The sequence below is a fragment of the Salminus brasiliensis genome, chromosome 20 (assembly GCF_030463535.1).
Source record: "Salminus brasiliensis chromosome 20, fSalBra1.hap2, whole genome shotgun sequence".
Taxonomy (NCBI): domain Eukaryota; kingdom Metazoa; phylum Chordata; class Actinopteri; order Characiformes; family Bryconidae; genus Salminus; species Salminus brasiliensis.
This window is the reverse complement of record NC_132897.1, coordinates 11275769-11300015: the sequence shown is the minus strand read 5'-3', so window position 1 is coordinate 11300015 and position 24247 is coordinate 11275769. Positions and strand designations below refer to the sequence as shown.

The 24247-nt window shown below is 42.0% G+C and overlaps 1 protein-coding gene across 7 annotated transcripts in view; it reads right to left on the bottom strand.

Annotated features, from left to right (window-relative positions):
• The window catches only part of apba1a (amyloid beta (A4) precursor protein-binding, family A, member 1a), a 46337-nt gene extending 22322 nt beyond the window's left edge, over window positions 1-24015 (bottom strand). For 4 of the 7 annotated variants that reach the window (XM_072665186.1, XM_072665190.1, XM_072665191.1 and 1 more), the window contains exons 1-2: window positions 23928-24015; window positions 9466-9614 (exon numbers count right to left, since the gene is read on the bottom strand). The gene's annotated coding sequence lies outside the window, so the exon portion shown is untranslated. Of the gene's footprint in view, window positions 1-9465; window positions 9615-22851; window positions 23550-23927 lie in introns of those variants that run through there. The other 3 variants (XM_072665187.1, XM_072665188.1, XM_072665189.1) reach the window with 3 other exon arrangements.
• Window positions 24016-24247: the final 232 nt, after the last annotated feature.

Below are 24247 nucleotides of genomic sequence, written 5' to 3'. Positions count from 1 at the left end.
AAACCTGCCAAAATGCAAACTATATGCTAATTGCATTTAATGGAATACCATTTAATGGAGTACCAACTACCAGTCTCATACGCACATCAAACGAAGGCCTACCAAGCACTGAGAAACTCCACCTCTAATCAATTAAAAGATGGAGTTAGGGGAAAAAAAACAAAAGGGGAGCACATTTCAGGTCACAGAAAAAGGTCATAGATAAATGGATAAAAGAGGTAAGAAGGACAACCGCCTCTCCTCTCACCATCCACACCACTTTCTTTCTCTCTCTCTCTTTCTGCCAATAAGCCTGTATGTGAGAGGCAGGAGAGCAGGATGGACACTCTGTTTCCATCACACTCAGCTCTACAGGAGCCCTCACTCAAACGGTCAGCTTTGAAGGACGAAGCAGGCCTCTGCCAACTGCCCTGCTCCTGGCCGAGAGTAGGCAAGGACTAGAGGAGCAGCATGACGTGATTCGGGCCGTCATACAAGTTACTGCATAATTACTGGAAGCATGCTGAGCATGAGTCAGTGTGTGCGTTTGTTTGTGTCTGCTGCAATATGCACCAAAATTATGCACACAGTTTATTCGTAATTATCTGGGTTGGGTAGGTTTGCTCTGTTTAAAATTTAATACACATTCCCAGTTGGGAGGAGTGCGGGGGGATTTTACAGTCTGCAAGTTTATGTCTCGGATAAATCAGTTGATATTCGATATTATCATCAAACGTCCACCATACACACTCACACACAACAAGCTACCATACCTTTGGTTATCCAGAATAGTAAAGACTGCCTTAGCAGCATTTCTGGACAAAAAGAACCTGGTTGCTGAAAAAGAACTAAGGCTGTGTCCCAAGCTGCCTCACTGCTTTGCTGCCTGTGCTGTCTCAGAAGTCAGTGCCTGAGAAGGCAGTTTAGTAATGAAGATCTCTGTAGCAAATTACCAAGGAAACAGTACGTCCAGACATTGCCAAAGTAGCGATAGCCCACTGCTCGCTGTTAGCATTTAGCTGAGTTAGTGTTAGTCGTTTACCCACCTTTCTTTGGTTGAAACTAACTTGGCACTAACTTTCCATTGAAATATTTTAAGAAGGCTACGGAAACCTACAGAAGGTTTAGTAAAAATAAAACCCACCCAACCCATAACTGCAAAGAAAGGACTGAGACATTCCTCCTCCAACACATGTGCAACCAGCCACAGGCTCTTTTCGAACTGCAGCCGACTAGCATATGCCCATGCCGCCCAGCATCACACTGAAGTGATGTGGGGAGAGAGTGAGCCATGTACCCATCTGCACAGAGCAAGGCCAATTGTGCTCTCAGGCTCCAGCTATTGATGGCAGGCAGCATGACCCAGGATTCAAACCAACATAATCCTCGGGTCATAGTGGCAGTGCCTTCGTCTGCTGGTCCGTCTGTCTGTTCATCCAGCCCAATCCAGAACAACCCTGCTAAAACAAATTCTTGAAATTGAACCGGTCACACACATTGTGCAGTAAGCAGAAATTATTTATTATTTTTATGACTTAACAGAAGGAACTACAGCCGTTAACATGAAGCCGAGGACACCAACTCTGCTCAAGGACATCCACTGCCCTGTAGAGTTCAGATCCAACCCTAAATTAGCTCACCAGAACTGTATAATTATTGCCTTGAGCTGTTCTTCATTAGGTGAATGAGGGGTGTTAGGATTGTAGGGAACCATGGAGGAGGGTACAGTGTATATGGTTTAACAGGTTCAGGTTCAAGACAACTTGTCTTTCCACTGGAACGTCATCTGAAGATGTGCACAGCTCCTGATCACTCACAGCTCTGGTTAGTTCTGGAACTGATTAGCTGATTAACATATATACTTGCCTCTCACTTTACCACTGTAGTTTGGGAAGTCTGGAATATGGTTTTGAAGTCCAAGCTGTGTATTTCCATGTTCCTAGCCCTTTAAAGCCAAGTGGATCACATCAAATCAGCTTGAATTACATAATATGCACACAATAACAGTGATATATAATAGATTGTGTATATAAGAATTAAGTACATAAATAAGAACATAAAATGTTGTCTTCTCCCTGGTTGATTCTCTGTGCAATGCATGCTCCATAAAAATACATACAGATTTCAAAGTTTGAAATTACTTGAGTAACTTTTTTTAATGGGCAATAAATTCTCTATGTATCAAGTAGAATGATCCAAAAAAAAGTAATATATGCAAAGTGTTATTTAATTTCCTTTTAAATAATTGGTCAGAATAGCAAGAATTAGAATTAATTTAAAGGGATAGTTTATGTTCTCTGGTTTGTTTTCTGGTTCTGACCTTCTCTCCTCTTTTGCTCCAAATGGAAATAGATGAGCTGAACCTATGTATTTTACAAACCTTGTTTTGGACTGTCTTGTTTTGAAAGGTTTCTGCACAATAATCTCCTCCAATACTCCTCCATTCAAAGCTGTTTTTGGTGTTACTGTAGATCCTTCTTTTGGAACTTCAGTTAACCTGTTCAATGCCTCATAGTGTTTGTTTAGAAAGTGAATCTGTTTGGATGAATCAATGTACCAGCAAAATAACTTATAGATGCATTGATTACTAATCAATCATAAACAATTCCGACAATCATTTTCCCCAAGTATTGAGATACTGTGCTGTAACGATTTTTCTTCAACCTCTAATTAGCACTGTGGTTCAGATCCCAAGTGAAAACTATAGCAGCTCTGAGTCAGTGGGGAGCGGCGGTGCCATTATCCGGAGGATGTGCTCATCTCTGCCTTAAACACACAAATACAGCCACCAGCACCACGCTGTCAGGCAGCTCCTGATTAAGCACAGTTGCAGTCTCTCTCTGTAATCGCTGGCACAAATACGCTCACACACACACACACACACACACTCGCACAGATAAACAAAACATGCAGACAGATGCTAACTTCCACATTTGTGCACGTAAGCAAACACGGAGACACAAAGAAGAAGAGAAAGAGCGGCATGCGGTCTGACAGCGTGGCGAGTTCGATTGAATCGTTCCTTTAACAGGATTACCACTGGCAGTTTTCAACGGCTAACGGCAGCTGATGTAAAATAGGCCCACAGAAACAGAGGGTGGGTGAAGCCTGATCTATACAATGCGCAATGAAAGCCTGAGGTTGTGTCGTTGGTTGGGTAGAGTCATTCACTCATTAAAGATGCTAAGTGGGGCCATTTAAACTACTCAAGCTCCAGCTCCAGTCTCTTCAGAGCCACAATCATTTTTTCTCACAGAACCACAAGATGAAGCGTATTTTTTTTATATATACTTTGCAATAAACAAACACAAGAAGACCCTATTTAATACACATTTTAAACAGGCTGCTGTTGTCTTAACCCGCATTCAAATATCTGTCATGTATCTGCAGATATATATCTAATATATAGCTATACTACACACAAGTAAACCCACTGGCCAAACAGAGGTGGTCACCGCACCTAGCCTGCTGGACCACCCTGTTGGACTTCGATGTGCCTTCTGCTAGAAAATATGGTGCCAGTTTTTACCATATCTGGTAAAAACTCAGCCAAAGCTTCAGTAAAATGTGTAAAACTACTGAATGTGCTGGCTGATACAGTATAGAACACAGAAGAATACAGTGTCAGAACACAGAAGACCAACCAAACACCACTAACAGCACACATGGCGATTAGTCTATCTTTATGTGACACTGGTAATTATATCAAGCGTGACCACATATCCGAAGTGACTCCGAAGTGATCACTCTGGTGTGTCAGTTTGTCTCCCCTTTTTTTTTTTTTTTGCTGATCTGAAAAAAAAAAAAAAAAAAGATTCTTGACGCAAAAACTAAGACTTGAGTTTTATTTAATTAGTTTTTTTTTATGTAGGATATTTAAACATAAAAATACAGTGATGCTCCTAAGCAATTTAATTTATTTTCAAATTTAACTACAACCATTTGTGGTAACAAAAGTTATTATCCGTCATATTTTAGTGAACAAAAAGGTACCAAAGGTACAAATTTAGTGGGAAGTTCCTCAAGTAGAGACCATTTATTCCCCACCCTGCCCTCTCATGAATTAAACAAACACATAAGTTAGGCCAAGTGGAAATGCTTAGCTTATTCCACACAAATTCTTCTGTCAAGCTGTAAAAGACTAATTGTAATTTCAGCAGGTGTCTTGAGGAACTTTAAGGAAAGCTGTTAACGAAGATATATTAGCAAACTGCAACCAATACAGTCAATCAATGGCATAGATCTCCTGTCCTCCACCCACGCAGGGCCACTCACATCTGCCTTAAGCAAATCAAATTTGACCTGCAATTTACCGTGACTGGATAAGCCAATAAAAACCCTCCAATACTGAACTAAATACATTCGCCTGAATAATGAGGAAAGCTATGACAATTATACTGCAGGTCAAGGACATTTTGTCTGGGGCTACAGACATCTGCAGAATTTCAACAGCCCTACTGCATCACCTAGCTACAATGCATGTTCTGTATACTAATGTACTCATACATACACTATCTAAAAAGTCCCCCAGTCTGTGTAAGCTGGCATTTGAAATCCCCTTGCTATTGGATTTAAAGCTTATTCAGAGTGCGCAGAAATAAATCATAGAGAATGAGTCACTGTGCTTTCTATGTCTAAAAAATTCAAAAAGTCTTTCCTGATCTCGCGGTGGGAAGATCTTTCAGTGCGCGCATATTATTTCAACTTTTGCAGATAACCCATCTTCAAGGGTACATTAGATCCCGCCTCCGAATTCAAGCTTTTGCACAGAATACTGCCCTCAGGATAAATACACTGCACTTCTGTTATTTCTTACAAGTAGAAGCAATTAAATGCCTGGCGGCCAGTTCAGCTTTTTCCGGAGACGTCCTTTAGGTAAAAAAAAACCTGCCTAAAATTCCTTTAAGAACATGTTGAGGAATAGAGAGTTGTAGGGAATGTTAATCTCAGCTGTTCCTCTGCTCAGTCTATTAAAGACCTATTCCTCATCTAAAGCTTTAGATCTATTCCTAAGATATTTACTGTAGTCAGGTGTAGAACTAAGTGGAATCTAGATTAGCAGTAGGTGTGGTTAAATAGCTGTACAAGTTGTGCTCCATTTAGTCTTAAATTTGAAGCTGTTGCATTGTTTAGGCATGCTGCTTCACTGGAACCACTCTCTGCTCTTGGAGAAGGAGCTTACTTTTAAATAATCCAGTAAATCTATTACCAGGAGACCAGTCACATTAAGGGTGTGCTCAGACTTGGCAGGTTTGGTTTGATTAAAACTATCCCTGAGGTGACTGCTCTGGGAAACAAATCAGATGTATGAATGCACCCTAAGTTCCACGATGAGACTGGTTCTCTAACTGATGTACTCATGATGGCTTGCTTTAGTGACACTTCAGACACACAGCAATATATATATATATATATATATATATATATATATATATATATATATATATATATATTAGGGCTGCAACAACAAACAACTGTTTTGATACCCAAATAATCTATCAATTATTGAAACTAATTATCAATTACTAAATAAGTCTTATGTAGCTATTATCTTGTATGCATTTGCTATAAATATGCATAACATATTCAGAAAGTCACTGTTTCAATGATTTTACAATAAAAGGTTCTATAAGGTTATAAAATAAAACTCTTTTTAATCAAAATAAAACCAAGGATGTGCAAAGTAGCAGCAATAAAACATAACAGAACTAAATCAGTTTTCCTATCAGTTTTCGAATCAGCAAAATGAAAGGGAAACAAACACGAGATCGTAATTTTAGCTTTATATATATATATATATATATATATTTATAATATATATATATAAAGCTACAATTACAATCTCGTGTGTGTACATATATATAGGTACCATTTCACGCTGCCATTCCTGAAGTCTACAACATAAACACTTCCTCCCATGATTCCATTTAGCCCTGTATTTGTGAATTCTTTGTATATCTTCCTGCAGCCAGAATTCTGCGGCACTCTGCAGCTGACGCTGTATGCAGTGCTTTCTCTCAGCCTGCTCCAACCCTGTGGATCCCAGATCTGTGCACTAAGCTGACTGCTTTGCTGTATCAGATGGCAACATGAAAGGATAAGGCTGAAATCCAGCAAGAGTCTAGTAAGACAGATTAAGAAAAGACAACACAGCACCCTGTCCTCAGTCAACGTGTGCCTTCTTCGTTTAGTGTCCAATATTAGGGGCTGAGTGTAAGCACGAGATTAAGTGATGCAATGCTACTTGCCTTGTTAATTAACTGTTGAGGTAGAAAAGTTAATACGATGGTAAGCATTTTTGACTTTTAAGTCTTGATATCATCTGGAGCTAAAAAAACATGTAAATTGTAAAAAAACATCCACACACTGAAATTCTTGCAAAAATCATTTTAATCTGCTAGTTCTCGGTCAGAGACTTTCCTCAAGGCATGGAAAAGTACTTTTCTACTTTTTGCATTATCCAACAACACTGTCTCACCATCCTTGTCCAAACCACCATGATTTAATGAGCTGATATCAGTCTATTTATATGTTTAAAAAAAAGAGCAGAATGTCACTGATACTTGTTTCTTTCAGTGAAAGAGAGAATAAAGAGAGTAGCGTCTGTGTGAGTCACTCCCCCCCACATAGGAGTGAGGAGGAGAGGGGGGCAAATTAGACTACAGCTACATTTTCCCACAATACTAAGCAAATCTAGTGGCGTACAGCTTCAGGTTATGGGGTGGCACGCACACTTGTGAAATTACTGCATTTACCATATGTAGTGCCCGTGTGAATAGCGTGTACCGAATCATGACCCCCGTACTGTGACCCCCTATTACATTATATAAACTGTTTACTAAAAGTGACATGATTTTACTTTAGTACTGATTATCAGCACATTTTGTCTAATACAGTGTGGCTGTATTATTTATAGAAACACAAAGATCAGATCAGATCTGATCGGCCGGTAATCAGCAGTTAGATGCAGTGGGGCCAAAAAGTATTTAGTCAGCCACTGATTGTGCAAGTTCGCCTACTTAGAAAGATGAGAGAGGTCTGTAACTTTCATCATAGGTACACTTCAACTATGCGAGAAATCAAGGAAATCACATTGTAGGATTTTTAAAGAATTTATTTGTAAATTGTGGTGGACAATAAGTGTTTTGTCACCCACAAATAAACAAGATTTTTGGCTCTCACAGACCTGTAACTTCTTCTTTAAGAAGCTCTTCTGTCCTCCACCTGTTACCTGTATTAATGGCACCTGTTTGACCTCGTTATCTGTATAAAAGATATCTGTCCACAGCCTCAAACAGTCAGACTCCAAACTTAACCATGGCCAAGACCAAAGAGCTGTCGAAGGACACCAGGAAGAAAACTGTAGACCTGCACCAGGCTGGGAAGACTGAACCTACAATAGGGAAGCAGGTTGGAGTGAATAAATCAACTGTGGGAGCAACTGTAAGAAAATTTAAGACATACAAGACCATATAATCTGATAATCTCCCTCGATCTGGGGCCCCACGCAAGATCTTATCCTGTGGGGTCAAAATGATCATGAGAACGGAGAACAAAAATCCCAGAACCACACGGAGGGACCTGATGAATGACCTGAAGAGAGCTGGCACCAAAGTAACAAAGGCTACCATCAGTAACACACTACGCCGAGAGAGACTCAAATCCTGCAGTGCCAGGCATGTCCCCCCAGCCAGTACATGTCCAGGCCCGTCTGAAGTTTGCCAGAGAGCATATGGATGATCCAGAAGAGGATTGGGAGAATATCATGTGATTAGAGGAAACCAAAATAGAACTTTTTGGTAATCCTAAACCCCGAATCCTTAACCCCGAAGAAAATTTGTGGAGGGAGTTAAAAGTCTGTGTTGCCCAGCGACAACCCCAAAACATCACTGCTCTAGAGGAGATCTGCATGGAGGAATGGGCCAAAATACCAGCTACAGTGTGTGCAAACCTGGAGAAGATTATGTTACAAAGTATTGAATTGAACTTATTGACCAAATACTTATTTTTCACCATAATTTACAAATAGTAATAGACTTGGGATATCCCTAGGTATTTGTTATTTCAGCAATGGCTTAGCGGTGCAGTTACTAATTATGCAATATAAAGCTTACTGAACTGAATTGAACTAGGGGAGAGAGAGAGAGAGAGAGAGAGAGAGAGACAGACATCTGTTGCTATGGCACTCTTTAAGATGGCAACACAAGGTATAAACACCACTCACTGAGCAGCAGCTGTCCTCTGAATCCACTAGAGAGTCAGTGAGAGAGAGGGAGAAAGAGATTGCTACTGACCACAGAGAAAACTTAAGCCATTACTGATTAGGCAGCGAGCCCTGATACAGTTCAGAAAGGCTAAATACACTTAAACAGATTTCACTCTGTGAGGCCAGACCCTAGGAAAGTCTGTCTACAAGAGATTACTTCACCAAAAGAGAAAAGCAGTTAGCCTTCCTTTCTTACTCTCTCACACATGCACACACACACACCATGAATATCATCCTCACAACCCCCTAGACACCATCCGCCCATTTCTGACACGCAGAAGCATTTGGGTGCATGTAGGTGAGTGTGCTCTACAGCAGAGAGAGATAGAAAGTCAGAGGGCGGCACAGAGGGAGAGAGAGAGGCGTTAAAATGAGGTGGTAAGTTCGGCAGCCTCTCTCAGCCACTCCTTCAGCAGTCAATTACTGCCACGGCCTGTCTCTCTCTCTACCTCTCTCTCTACCTCTCTATAGATGTGATGAGCATGCCTGCTTGGCAGTGCACCAGCAACACTTCCAATGACTCTCCTCTCTCCGCTCCAGCTCCGGTAATCAGGCTCCTCCCGCCCCACCTCCTGATGTAAAAATCAGCTGGCAGCTCACCTCACACCTATTCACATCCACTTAACACCACACCACTATGTTCAGCCTTCCCTCTGCAGTCTAATTATGGATTTTAGTCTAAGGTCTCACTTCTTTCAATGACACAAGAGAACAGGCCTTTCAATTGACCCATCTATACTCTGCTCATATCGCCGTTCTATGTTCATTCACATTAGAATTAGAAACACACTTTACAGCACACTCACACTAGTGAACTGAGGCAGTACCAACACACACCCAGAGTGGCAGGAAGCCTTGTTTAATGGCACCTAATTTATGGATGTGAAGGGACAAGAAATCACTGTTCTTATACCCAACTCCAACCCCAACCTCCAACCTCCGCCCAAGCCTGCTTCTCTAACCTTTAGCCCACAGCTTCTGGCAGACGCTTTAATACAAAGCTACCTACAATTGAATCAGGTTAATGTAGTGTTAGGAGTCTTGCCCCGAGCTGTGTCCTATATACATCACTTCCAGTACAGTAGTTACAGCTCCTCTATGTGCCTTGGCTAGAAACAGTGTATAGTCACTGAACAGTAAGTGAATAAGTATTGTTTAACCTTCTGGTTTAATAAGATGAGATAAACTCACTCTTCATTTGTCAACTCATGGACACCTACTTTTTAGGCTCATCTATATCTTGAATGTTTGGTGAAGCTGTTCCAGCGGTCAACGTAGAGAGGGCTATGTAGGACGAAGAATCTGAAGGTTTACTGTTGTTCCTGATGACTTGGCTCCAGGTTAGTCTTGCATCAGGCCACGCACTCAACTGTGAACACACACCGATGAAAGAAAGGTAGTAAAAGTTACGAGACCGAGATTACATGCGTCTACTTTCTACATTAATGGATACCAGAATTGGTGTCATTCAACAATACTGCTGGTAACAAAATCTTGTAATTTGCTGTGTGCTTCAGTCTAGAGTCAAACAACAATTCATATTACATAAAAACTAAACAAACAGTAGGTTTCCTGTTTGGAGTAATGTTTCCAGTAGTGGTGATCCCTAGTCATATTTTGTAATAAAAAACAAAAACAAAACAGAACCCTATCAGGCTACACTATGCAGACAAAAATATTGGGACACCCGCTATTCATTTTTTTGATCCTGCTTTTGTTGGAGTAACTGTCTCTACTGTCCAGGAGAGGCTTTCTACTAGATTTCGGAGCACTGCTGTGAGGATTTAATTGAATGTGGCGGCAAGAGCCTTAGAGAGAGGAATTGAGAATATTGGATAATCACCACCCCACCTCATCCCCAACTCTCCAACCCAACTCATTCCAAAAGAGCTGGATGGAGCACCAACCTTCATTCCAGAGAACACCGTTCCGCTGCTTTATAGCTAAATGCTGGGGGGCTGTATACCCCCTTTAGCCCACGCCTGACATTAGGCATGGCAAATATGTTTATGTTTATTTGCTCCAGATATCATAACAGAGACATTGGCAGTACTTTTCTACAGGGACTGGACAAGCTGTGCGTATGCGCGCACATTTGCACATCTGTTCCAGCAATGGGTGCAACTTAAAGTAGCTGAAAGCATTCATTAGAAGGGGCGTCTACAAACATTTGGAAATATAGTGTATGCTAGATTTGTAAGGCCTGCTTTTACTACAGAGTACCAGTACAGTTCCTCAGGAAGCAGGTTTTTGAATTTATTCATGCAAATTGATCTATCAACTCATATCGAGATACCATGATATATCTCAACATTTTCAGCAGATAACTGCTACTCACCGTGAATTCGGGATTCCTAGGCTTTTTCTGGCTGTACAGTAAAACTATTCTTCTTCAAAGCACCAAAGCGCGTCCTCTACAACCCAAACTGAAATCACGGGCTTCCTTAAGAACAGACTAGGCATGGACATGAACCCTGAAGCAAATCTCTCCCCATAGTGCATCTTTACTAATTAATGACACACTATGCAGCCATGAAGTGAAATCTGAAGTGGTTTTTAGATTCTTCACAGTCTGCAGCTGACAGGCTTTACATGTCTGCAGTTTTAACTACACTGAAACCCAGTGCCCCATTCCCTACTGTCAGGGCAATTACTACAGCTAGAGCTGTGGCATAGAGCTACACTGAACTTATAATGGTTGGCAGGGGAGGGCAAAGCTACCTTTAACGTTCTGCATTGATGTTAGCTTGAGCATGAGCTAAATGGCTGTGTATATTTGGAGACAGATAAGTGTACAAAAAAAAACTCAGGAGCGGTTTGACCACCAAGAGCACAAACCTCAAACCACAATCTCAATCTCAATTGTGAAAAACTGCCTGATTTCATTTCTTTTATAAATGAGTAGTGTTATCATTTAATTGGCCCACAATCTGACTATCATTTTATATTCATCATTGTATTAAATGTTAAAAAGCACCATTTCCGGTGGCCCACAATTCTTCAAAAGATGTACAATTACAGTCAGTCCCCCACTGTTCAGGCTCTGCCTGGTACGTGATTTAGAAGGAAACTGTTCAGCATGACATGTGCACACTCCCGAACGCACCCCCACACACATACACACACACAGAGTGCCGTTCTCCCAGGCTACTGTCAGTATCTGGGCCAGAGGTTCCCAGGTGCCTGTCCTTGGCTGACAGCGCCATTTACATCGGTGCCATGTGAAAGCCTGCTCCAGGCTTTTTTTTTTTTTTCATTCACCAGCTAAGAGCACTGCCACCCCAGGGTGAGAGCGTGCGTGTGTGTGTGTGTGTGTGAGCGGGTACATATGTGCATGAGTGATGAATGCATTTATGTTTTCCTTCGCTATGTATTTATGTCCACGACTGGACAGTTCAGTGTCCTCACCACAGGGGTGACGGCATCATCTTCCAAACACAGGGCCTGTCACGTACTGGACCACTGACAGGAAACATATAGAGCAGTAGAGTGCAGAGAGGCGGCCGGGGTTTGTGACCTCTATTTATTGCCAGTTATATGTCTCATCTAAACCCACACAAAAAAGTGAAATGGCAAAAAAAAAAAGACATGAACATTTTCATTTTCCATTCAACTGATTTTCAAACGAGTAAACAATTTTCTGTTCCTGTTTCTGCCATTCCAAAAATGTTCAGCCTTTCAGTTTTGAGCCTGGCTGTTCTTCAGCAAATTCCTCTTTTCAGAAAGAAGTGGATTTCTGAGAACCAAGACCAGGCAAAGCAACAGACAAAAAAGATCTAATTCTAATTAAAATGATGCTGTCATGCGTTTGTCCTGTTTGCGCTCCTCAGCTGTGGTTCTCTTGATTTTCCTTCTGTCAGTTTGTTTTGGTGTTCCCTATGTTCTCTTTACCACATGGCTTTGTTTGTGTTTCCTCCCTTGTCTCCGCACAAGCCCCCCCCCAACCCCCACCTTGTCATTAGTGTTCCCACTTGTGCCTCCTTTGTAGCCCTGCCCCATTGTTAACTCTTGTCAGGTGCTTCTTGTTTGTCCCTTTTGTTTCACTGTTCCTGTTCCACTGTTTTTCTAGTCTTACATGTTTACATGTCAATTCTCTGTCTGTCTATTTCTTTATTTTGTATCCTGTTTTGTTTTACTTCTAATAAGCTCCAGACAGATGTAATAAATATTGACAACATTACTAATATTAGTATTAGTAGTAATAGTAGTGGTAGTATTAATAATGTAATGATAAATATAAATGATAAATTTGACTTTTGCAATGTTTATCAACCAATTAGACCAGTAAGTGGTTGCAGCATCGTGCAAAGTTTGGATTGCCTAATGGTAAATCTTTGTCCAAAACAACTGGTGCAGAGTATTTAAGTCTTGTTTCTCCCATTACTACCGATCAGACACTAATGCAGAGCCAACCAGAATCAAAATGATATAATTATGATAGCCACAGCAGATTAGCTTAGAAATTAAACATTCAGTGTGGCGCGTCTAATGCTGAGACTATGACTGTGCCCCAAAAAACACCCTAAGGATTAATAATCAGTAAGCCATTTTTTTCATAAACATATCTGTTCATAAATATACATTCATAAAACATAGAAATTAAGGAAGTAGATGCACCTGGAGTGGTAGTATAAAACTGTGTAAAACTGATTAACAAATTATACCCAGTATCAGGAATCAAATCGAAGCATGGGCTGCCTGCTTTGTTATACCCCTGATAACAACACAGTGATTTTCTGATAGAATGAGGAAGGCCAGTGAGGGCCAAAAGTGATTCTCAATCTTGTAACACAACCCTGAGATGAAAGTCAATCCATGCAGATTTTCAGGCAATGACAGCACAGTATAAAGCATTTATAGGCTGTTGTGCAGTACAATGACTACAAGGGTACATGGCTACAAATCTGTGGTCAAATTTAGCTCATTCAAACTCTATGTACACCTGCCTATAATCTAACGGGGAAAGAAACGTACATAGCATCTCCACATTTCTGGAAAGGCCATGGTTTCCATTTCCTGGCCCTGTCTCCATCTACAATAACAAGGTCTGACAGCCAACTGATGCTCTCCTAACGTGCTGAGACATTTGTGCATGCTTACTGCAACATCTTGCTTTTGTTTTTGAACACAGCAGCCGAACTGAAGAGCAGATCAACCTGATTACTGAGCGCCTGTCTGGTCATTCTCCACCGCAGTCATTCATTGGATGACTACAAAAAACAAAGAAATATGACTAAGGGTTGAGTAATACAATAAAATCCACAAAATTATAACATGTGAACTCAAAAGCCCTCTCGTCCTTGTATAAACATGTGCTGAGGTCCAATTTTATATCAATGTTTAGTCCAACGTTAAGGATATCTACTGTGATATATTGATGGAGTCCTACATTTACATAATGATGTGCCAACTTCAATATTTTTTGCTTTACAACTGTGTTTATCATTATGTGTGTGGATGATCTAATGCTATTTTGAATGATGGACAGTTGAATATATGGACAGAACTGTATGGATCTGCAGGCATTAGCAGCTAAGCAGTAAAAGAGAGAGAGCGAGAGGGAACTGGTGGGTGACTGAATCTGGTTATAATTGCTCCCACTGGAACTGCAGGTGAGGAAGGGTGACCTTTAAGCAGGCTAACACATGAGCCACACACACAAACACACTTCCATTATGCGTCACACCCACATAAAAAGCTGGGCCCACAGATTGAGATGGATTTTCTTAAATGTACAAATGTTAAAAATCATATCAGAACTCTGAGCCCTTAATGTGTTTGCAAGCCATTAAATCTTCAAGATACCAATATCAGCCATTACCATGTCTTACTGTACAGCAAGGCCATTCACCACTGACTCATACAGGAAGGTTATCTTACAGTGAAGGATCAAAATCAAGACAAACCTCTACTTTATCATGAAAGACACAGCACACGATCAACCTTAGCCCTTTGCTGGAACCCAGGAATGTCAATCAGCATTACGGTTTTCTCTCTAAGGTCAGGAGAAACAGTTTTAATTGGCTGACCTACTAAATTATCTGAGATAGAGCCTTAGAACTCGTCCAAACAAAACCGATGCAACATCTCATCTGCAGTAACAGAGGAAATACCCCCATATCCGGTACCAGATCTTCATTATTCTTCATTTACATCTCAATATGCAAGCTATCTAAAGCAGCTGCATTGTTTCAATGCCAAAGTTTACAACCAACACCAATCAACAACACACTCCAGCATGTTCATGTCATGCACCGTACTCTTCCTGCCTCCCGGCTCTAGTCTTCTCATTAGTAGATTATGTAACAGCAGGATACAGTCATCCCTTTTCTTCTTTCAAATTTGGCATGAGAATATTGAATCATGAATCCAGTAACGTGAATCGAATCAAATCAAATCAAATCATGGGCCTGCAGCTCACTGATGTTTGTGCGGCAAATGCTGCATTGGAACAATATGTTTTCATGACTGGAAACAGCACATGATGTTTTATGAAGTAAAAATTGGTGCAAGGGTGGAATGATTACCGTTCATCTTCTGCACCACTTTTACGATGATTACGCTCCATCCAATACTTTTGGGATGAGCTGTTGGGATGGTGATCATCCAACATCCTGACCTCACTAATGCTCTTGTCGCCAAGTGCAATCAAATCCTCACAGCAATGATCCCAAACCTAATAGAATGCCTTTCCTGGAGAGTAGAGACAAGAAAACCAGGACAAACTCTTTTAGTATACCCTTGATCTAGGTATAAACACTACATGAACAGGTCTTCCGATACCTTTGTCCATATAGGGTATGTGACTGTCCGATGCCCTCTGGGTTATATTAAACCCTATTATGCTCAGAATGTCAAAGGGAAAATGACACGATCCCGAGTGGCTATGTAGACTAAGGCGCTGACACTATGATCTCAGGATCGCCAGATTGCCATCAGCTGCCAGGGCAAGAGAGAGCACAATTGGCTATGATCTCTGAGTGGGTAGATGGCACTCTTAGTGTGATCCTGGCCTGCACATGCAGCTGTAAGCTGATGCATCAGAGCTGGGGAGTCGACTTCTCCCTGATGATGCTGAATCAACGGCAGTTCGAAAAGAGGCTGCGGCTGAGGTAGCATGTGCTATTCGTCACCCTCTTAGTGATGGGAGCATTGCAAGTAATGCGGGAGTAGGTTGAGCAATTGGCTTTAATTAAAAATAAATAAATAAGATTAAAAAAAAAAGAGAGAATTATTTAGTGAGCCTATACCATCAATAACAATGACAATATGGAGATATTTTGTCTTGGAGCAATGGGGACTTCATCCTTATACCCCCCCCCCATTCCATATTTATACACACACACTCCCCCACAGCAATAATCCCCCTCACATTATGCAGGGCTAATCTGTGCCAGAGGCTAGCCCGACTCTCCTCCCAGAGAACGCCACGGAGTGTGCTCTTTGGCTCCCAGACAGAGCTGCTCTCATGTGGAGCGACCTTCGAGAGCTCAGGAATTATCACAGCAGGGCCTACACACCCAGACACACACTGTCTCTCTCACTCTCACACACACACACAGAAAGACCCGTACATGGGCAGACCTAGACCAACACGTGCACACACAAAAACACAGGTCCGTGGTTTTACACTCTTATCAAAACTACGGAGAAAGGAGCGTGAGAGGAAGCATGAGCCAGAGACACAAAGAGAAACATTTGTGTAATTCATACAAGGCAACATTGTTAATCTGAGAGTCTACGAGGAGTCCTGAATACAAACTACATCCCAATTACCCTGTCAGATTCAAAAAGCCTAAACTGGGAGATTTTGCCAACATCAGCACTGTCCTCTCCATTCCACAAAGCAATAAAGCCTGCATCTCCATGCGCACATCTCTAATAAGCCATTGTGGGTAGAGAGAGAGCGAGCAAGAGAGAGTTAGCTGATGGAGGACACCTGTCTTCCCCACAGGTTTGTATTGTGGTGCAGCTGGCGCTGTTTGTGTGATTGCTACACTGCTAATGCTGTCATTGACACTGGCTGGGTGATTTCCTCATTCACCGCTACTGATGAGCTGGCTCTGGGTGTTTAGCTATTTGCAGTGTATTTCATAAGCCATTAGTAGTATGTGAAATGTGGAGGACGGAAAAATCAGTGTAAACATAACCTTTTCTTTTAAACCCCAGAGCAAGCAAGTCATCCATTTTTAATGAACAATGTTCAACTGATGACAAATTAGGTAAGCATGGGCTGCTACAACGCACTGCAAACCACACACAGCTGCCCATCGTCTACTTTGATTATTGTGGTTTTCTTAGTTATATGAACACGCACAATTCAGCAATGCTGAACAGCGAAGTCAATGTGTTTTACCATGTCTTGGTGGACACTGTTTCTGACAACCTACATGCAGTGGATTCATGGCGCTTCAGTGTTTACAACATAAAACAGCACACAGATTCACACACAATCAGGTGTAAACAAACATTTCGGTCTCAAACTGACCGATAGCTGTGCTATTAATAAAGTCAATTAGAAATGGCTATTATACATGGTCAATTAAGTTCTGTGCATCTTGCAAACTCTGTATTAACATTCTGTCAGCTCTGCTTTCTCACGAGTAATAAAGCCGGGACTATTCAGAGGATTACTGTCAAAAAAATTAATTATGAGTTTGAAATATTATTTTCACCAAGCTGAAGTTAAAAAAAAACAAGGCTGCAGTATATAATTAAGCAGTTCTCCAGCTCCAGCAGGTCTCCTCTACTTCCATTAATTTTTTTCTGCAGCGCATTCGTTGCCTCATTAGGGATTCTTTTTATTTTTGTGCATGCAAAACTGAAATCTCTAATTTAAGACAAGGCCGAGGAGATTTTTATAGCATCTTCCATAAAGTTAATGATTTTGCCTGAGCACACAAAACACTGCGCCACAACAGGCTGCAGCCAGATGGCCGTCAAACAAGTGCAAAAGATGTTTGTTCTAGGTGGTTGTTTGGATCTTCTCACTATTAAAACAATCAACAATCAACACAATTCTGCAAATGGCTTTTCTGCTGAAAGCTACAACTCGAGGGTAGACGGGTAGACTCAAGGACGGAACAGAGTTACCAAATAACTCTTAAGTAAATATCTGCTTTTAAAAGGTTGGTTTTGACATTTGTTAACTAATAATAAGGCAATAAAGATAAATGAATGAACTTTCTAATATAAACCATCAATAACACTCCAAAATCTTTTTCAGCAATAAAATATAACCGAATTAAATCATTGTTTAAATCAGCAAAAATGAAAAAATGGAGACAAACATGCAACAGTAATTTTAGCTTTCTGTTAGAAAGTATAATTTGTTAATGACTCGTTCGTTTTAGTGACATTTTATTTTGACACAATCTGAATGGAGCCACAATATTGTCGACCCTCCTCCACCAGCAAGCTCACTGGCATATTTTTGAAGGCAGGAATTCATCCGTAACCAGCAAGTTGATTGGTTCTTTTTTGTTAAACAGATGCCATGTTGAGTGTTAGGAGACATCCCAGTTATATTTCAACCAGTCACCGTCTCCTCATTTATATGGTCTGGGATGACTTTCTTGAAAATTTCTCCTTTTCCACTCAGCCCTACATACCACTGAATGTCCTTTAAGATTTGTGCACCTTTTAAAAGAAATCCCCTGTCACAAACCCTTACAGACATTAGCAGAGACATACTAAAACTGGTTTCCAATGAGCATCAAAAGCCAGCCTCCAGCGGCGCTCTCTTCTTCACCGTTGCCTGGTTGTATTCTCTGCAGCTACTGCGTCAGCCTATCAGCTATCTATTTTTATAATGACATTTAAAATCATGCTAAAACAATCCACTGCCTCCAATGTTTACTGCTCAATAGCAAATGCTGCGACAAAGTAAAGAAAAAGTCTTCATAAGACTCCTTCATTTGATGACAGGAACACCTCTGCTGCAAAAGTCATTCGATTAGAAGTGTGAGTAAGCAAGGCTGTGTTTGCACAGGAGCTTGCCTGCACGAAGCAGAAACCTGATGGACGGGGAAGCCAAGCAAACAGAGCTTTCAAGCACTAAACACTATGGCACGGCTCCAAACAGACACAAGCAGAAATTCAGTTTAAAGAAGCAGATACACACTTGCACATGCTTACTGTTCCTCTAAAGTCCCAGATATTCAGTGGCTTATCTGCCACATGGTACTCCATAATAATTCACATGGGTTGCCTTTTTTTTTTATATGACCTGAATAAAAAGCAGTCTAATTAATATTTATTAATGTTCGGTCTGTGTTCGGTAATGCCTTGATTCTAACTTTGAAACTAATGGACTGAAGGACCACAAAAATGAACCAGAATTACAGATCCTTTCAAGAGTCACAAACCTGCTGACTTCCAAGGCCACCCAAGACAAATAATAAATGAGCGAAAGCAGCCCAAGGCTACACAGACCTCCGATATTATTGAACTGCAGCTGTTCTCCTCCCTGGTTTCATATCGGGGCCACTAGACCAGACACAATTTGCCACCATGTGCTTAAAAATTAATATGGCCTGGAGCTTTCATATTATAGCATTCATCAGGAGGGTACACGTGATCGTATTTTGGTTGAGAGCCCTGTACTACGCCTCTTAATTTCACGTAATGATATTGTGTGTTTCTGTCAAACACCACAGACTATAAATACTTTCATTTTTTACGGTATGTTTAAAATCACAAATGCGTACTCCTACGTTTTTCACACCAATGACACATGAAGGATTCTATGCAATATGACATGGACTTGGAGTAAACAAGCAGTAAGCTAGACAAACTGTTACACAGACAGGCACATACAGATGTGTTTCTACGAGGACTAATGAAGGACGTTCAGTTTGGTTCACATTTATTTGTGCAGTGCTTTTCACAACGGATGTTGTCACATAGAAGCTCAACAGATATCTGGGTCCTAGCCTCTTTTAAGCACGCCAGTGATGACCGTGGCAAGGAAAAACTACCTCAGATCAAGAGGAAGAAACCTCGAGGGGACTCAAAAAGGGAACCAATTCTCCTCTGGTCGACACTTGATACCAGATATCACAACACATAACAAAACAGCAGACTAATGTAAGAGCAAAATGAGATTGAGCGCAGGACACATGCCATCCTGAAATCATGAATGTTGAAAGGTATTCCTGTTAAAGGTGCTGGATGCGATTCTGGAGAATGCCTGTGTATAATATTTGAAATCAACAGCAAAACAAACACACCCCTCCCTTCAGAAGCTCTGCCCACAAATTCATGCATGTGCATTGCCAAACATCTTTTCAGATCGTTGTGGCCATAAACCCTTCTCAATCATGAAATAATACTTGAGACAACATCATGGCAAGTAATTAGCTTTAGCTAGGTTAGCATTAGTTAGATTAGCAAACTGTTGCTACAACTGCTGCTGCTTTGCAGCTAACATGCTCAGGTGGGGCTCATATGGGTGGAACGTGGGTTAGGTGGGTTCCAGATTAGCAAGCCTTCTAAGTGGGTTTGTACATATGTTGTTACTGGAACCCAGTTGGGCTTCCCACCCTAAAACCCACTCTAATCTACCTTGGATCCCATCTAGGTCCAATGCGTACCTTCTCAGGACATATACTTTAGCTTGCCTCTAGTTCAATCCATATGCTTGTACTAGTATGACAGCAAATAAATATGACAGTCTTGAAAAGAACAGGGTGTAAGTATATACACACACACACACACACACACACACACACAACTACCCACATGACCACAAAAAATGTCCAACCTTGACGTGAGATGAGCTGTGAAGCTCAAACTCTCTGCTCTGCCTGCCACAGCGCTAGGCTGGTTATCTCGCGCAGGCCACATGGCTGCAGGTTTAAGAGAAGCTAGGAGGGAAATTTCCCATGCCAGCTCCCGTACGCTTTTGCCTGGAAAGCATCTCCACAGGGAGCAGGGTCTTGGTTGAACATGAAGGTTGACTCGCAAAACAAGAGCTCATTTAAAAACATGGGCGGAACGTGGTAGAAGAAAATTCTTCCTAAAAATCTTTCCCAAGGGAAATTCTGTGGAGGATCACCTTTTGACCCTGCCCCTCTGGATGCCCTGACAAATGGCTATGAGTGTTTGCCTGTGGGATCCAGACTGAAGCAGGCAATCTCTAAAAATGTCAAACTTTTGAAACAGTCCATGTCAGCCAGCTTCTAGACATCTAATTGTGGGCTGCCATGCCACAAGAGTACAGACAAGAAATCAATGTAGACTAGGAGAGAAAAACAAACACTAGGGAAAGATAGCTTTCAATCTTGATTTCTCCAAGGGCTCAGTGGAAGATTGCCACTGATGGTAAAGTTTAGTCTAAGAAAGCGCTTAATGTGCATGCCCACACTGGCAATGTCAAAGAACTCAATGAAAACATTGCCATTTAATGCCCCACCCCATCTCGAAGGATAAAGAAAAAAAACTGCATTCATTTTCGACAGACGGCCATGTAGGGAGATTGATTTTTCTGCATGAGAAAGTGCAGTTCATCTCTATATTCAATATAGAATTGATGTTCACTTTTCTCATCGCTGACGCAACACAGTATTTTGCAATGATAAAATCACTGCTTCACCTTTTTTCAGAAGAACTTATGGACTTGACAATCGACCAAGATCTTGAGCTTTTCTCTTCTGCACATATGCAGTTTCCCAGTTGTCTGGATTCTGTTTAGATGAACGATATCCACACTTGTTTAGTCCCCTTTACCCACTGCCTACACTGATTTATTGATCTGTGTTTTGCCCTACAGAGAACAGAAACATTACTGGCACTGTTCATCGACACTAACATAGACAAATGTTACCAACAGTTTTATCTCAATCAACTCAATGACTGCAGCTTGTCTTCGGTGGTATACCAAAAATGTTGTGCACAGTGTTATTTTTCAATGTTATCACAACAATAAGAACACTATGAGAACAAAGGGGCATGTTATATATCCAAAGCCATGCAGACAACTGTCCATCCAGTACTTCTTTCTGAAATCGAAGCTGTTAACCAGGTGTTTGTACTAATTTTTCCTGCAGTAAAAGCGTATACTCTTCAGGAAGGCTTTGCATTAGGTGCTGGGACATTGCTGTGAGCACTGTTTCCCCTTAGCCAAGTTCTCTGTGGAAAGATCAGTTCTGAATCACAAACAACAGCACTTCATCCCAAAAGCACTGAATAGAGGTCAAGCACTCCAGAACATGTAGTTCCACTGCTCCCACCCCAATCCTGAATGAATTGTTGCTTGGCATTGAACAGCATGATTAGGCGTATGTATGGCTGCTCCATAGCAGTCCATCCTGATTCCAATCATTTAGTATGCAGATTTAACAAGCTACACTATATGTCCAAATGTTTGTGTGTTAATGCTAGGCATGGGCTAGAGTGGTATCAGCCCCCCTCCCGACCCCTTGAGCTGTGGAGCAGTGGAACTGTGTTCTCCAGAATGATGGTGCTCTATCCAATCCTTTTAAGGGTTGGGGATGAGCTGGGGTGATGATCATCCAACACCCTGACCTCACTAACACACTGAATTCAAACAAATCCTCACAGCAATGCTTCAAAATTCAATAGAAAGCCTTTCCTGGACAGCAGATACAGGTACTCCAACAAAAGCATGATAAACCCTTTTGATAGAATAGTGGTTGGTGTGGCGCAACAGATAACACCACCACCTACCATTGCGTTACAACAACACCATGTGGGAGACCAGGGTTCGATTCCTGGTCTGGGTGACTATGCTGCGCTACACCAATAAGGGTCCCTGGGCAAGACCCCTAACACTACATTGGCCCTCCTCTGTAATACAAGTAATCTTTGTAAGTCGCTCTGGATAAGAGCGTCTGCTAAATGCCATAAATGTAAATGGGTGCACCTTATGAGAAGGACGGTTGGGATAAAACCTAACCCAGGACTATTTTTTCCCTTCCATTCAGAAAGTGGTGTAGTCCAGGACTAGGCTTAATCCCGGTCAGGGACACCAGCCTAATGTTTATACAAATGCCAATATTGTGATTCAGTGGATTATTAGTCAGTGTCCAATCACATTGAAAATGAATGCTATCCAGAGGAGGACTGCTTGCTCTTTTGAGTCTTGATTCTTCTTAGGTTTCTCGCCATGATCTGAGGGAGCTTATCCTTGCCAATGTCTCCACTGGCACTCGAAAGAGGCTCAGACCTGGATTTCTGTAAAGCTGCTTTGTGACAACATCGGATGTGAAAAGTGCTATATGAAAAAATCTGAATTGATTTTTTAAATTGAATGCACTGGACACTGCAGATCAGCTACACACACACACACACACACACACACACATCACCGCAGGTTCCACTTTAAGTCATTTCCTTGGCTACTAAGAAACTACTATCTTAACATGATCGAGCAGCAGCCTTCCAGCTAAAATACACAGGGTGTTTTTCACATTCAGCTGCACAGATTTGGCAGCAAATTATTAGCAAAATGCTGGATCAAGCAAACCCTCAAACCCACCTGCTCCACATGAACTGGAATTCCTGAATAATTCCTTACTGCGACACAACGGTGCGAGAATTACAGACTGCAGGATCCATCAGCACAAAACAACGACCCAACTTACGTGATCACAAACCACCTCAATCCCATTCGACAGACGTGCGATTCGCGAAGGCGATTTAGTTGTTCTACCTGCCGGGAAGACGGATAATAGAAAGAACACTGGAGCTCTAATGGACATAAGGTTATAAAAGCACTTTAGTGGACCCCAAACTCCTCTCCAGCATCCGCAGTCGTTCACAGGGCTTCCCAACGCATCGTCCATGGCGACGGTGCTGCTGCAGACCGTTTTCCCCACCTGCACAGTCGAGCAGGGGCTGGTACTGAGGACGCCATTCAAACAACAGAGAAGGCACCGCTAACGGCGGAACACCGCCGAGCCTTACGGAGCGATGGGCGATGCAGGAGCCCGGCTTGAGCTGTATGGCACCTCGGGGCGTCAACGTTGGATGGCAGAGAGTAGCTTAGCCAAGATTAGAGAGTCACGAAATGTGAAGCTTGGTGTGACATGAAATATTTAGCTAGCACCCTCTCTCTCTCTCTCTCCATCACACACACACACACACACTCTCACACACATCAACACATGTAAAGAGGGAATATTAGCTAGCTAGCGTTAACGCTGGTTACGCAGGACACTCGCGGGCACACACGCTCCGAGTTTGTCACTAGTCAAGTTTGTCTTTATCTTTAACGTTATTTCGTTAAACTAACAGCTGGGTTATCCTTCCGGGGGTGGGCTTTCCCCCTCCTCAATCAAATTCGTATCAGAAAGTTGACGTTTCTAGCTACACATTTGGGCCCAGGTTAGGTCCGCATTAGCCCAACGGTTACGGTCCCTGACTGAAAACCGTGAAGTGGGCGTAGCGGCAGGCTAACGGTTTTCTCCTCAGCGGTACGGTTCTGATCGTCGGCTTCTGTCAGCGCAGTTTCAAGCGTCAAAAATGGACGTTTTGACAGGCACTTCATGGAAACTCGTCTGTTTAAAGTGAATAAATCACCCACACCGAAGTAGTAGGCTTTCTCGTCGCCGAGGGGAGCGCCCGCACCGCGGTGCTGCATACAGCGAAAAGACCGTTATTTTCAAAATGATTTAAAGTTCTATCTAAAGACGGTTGGACCGAGCTTAACGGCTCTCACCTGTTTTGGGCAGTCTAACGGTTTTCCACCATCTTCCGCCCCTGCCTTTCACACTCTGCGCGAGTGCGTTATTTTTTCCCCACCCGTTGTCCGTCAAACCCAGCCTCCTTGCGCAACGATTGGCTGATAGTACGGCGACTCCGGCGTTCTGATTGGCTGCTAGCAGCCGGCACACCAGGCAGTGCGATGGCGAGGACTCGCTGGTGAGTACCAGAGCCGCGTAGATGGCACGAACTGACAGCCAATCCCAGCGCAGGCAGTGGGCTACTACCAGCCAATCCTGTTCAAGTAGGTGTGATTTGTTGGAATACGGGTGGAGG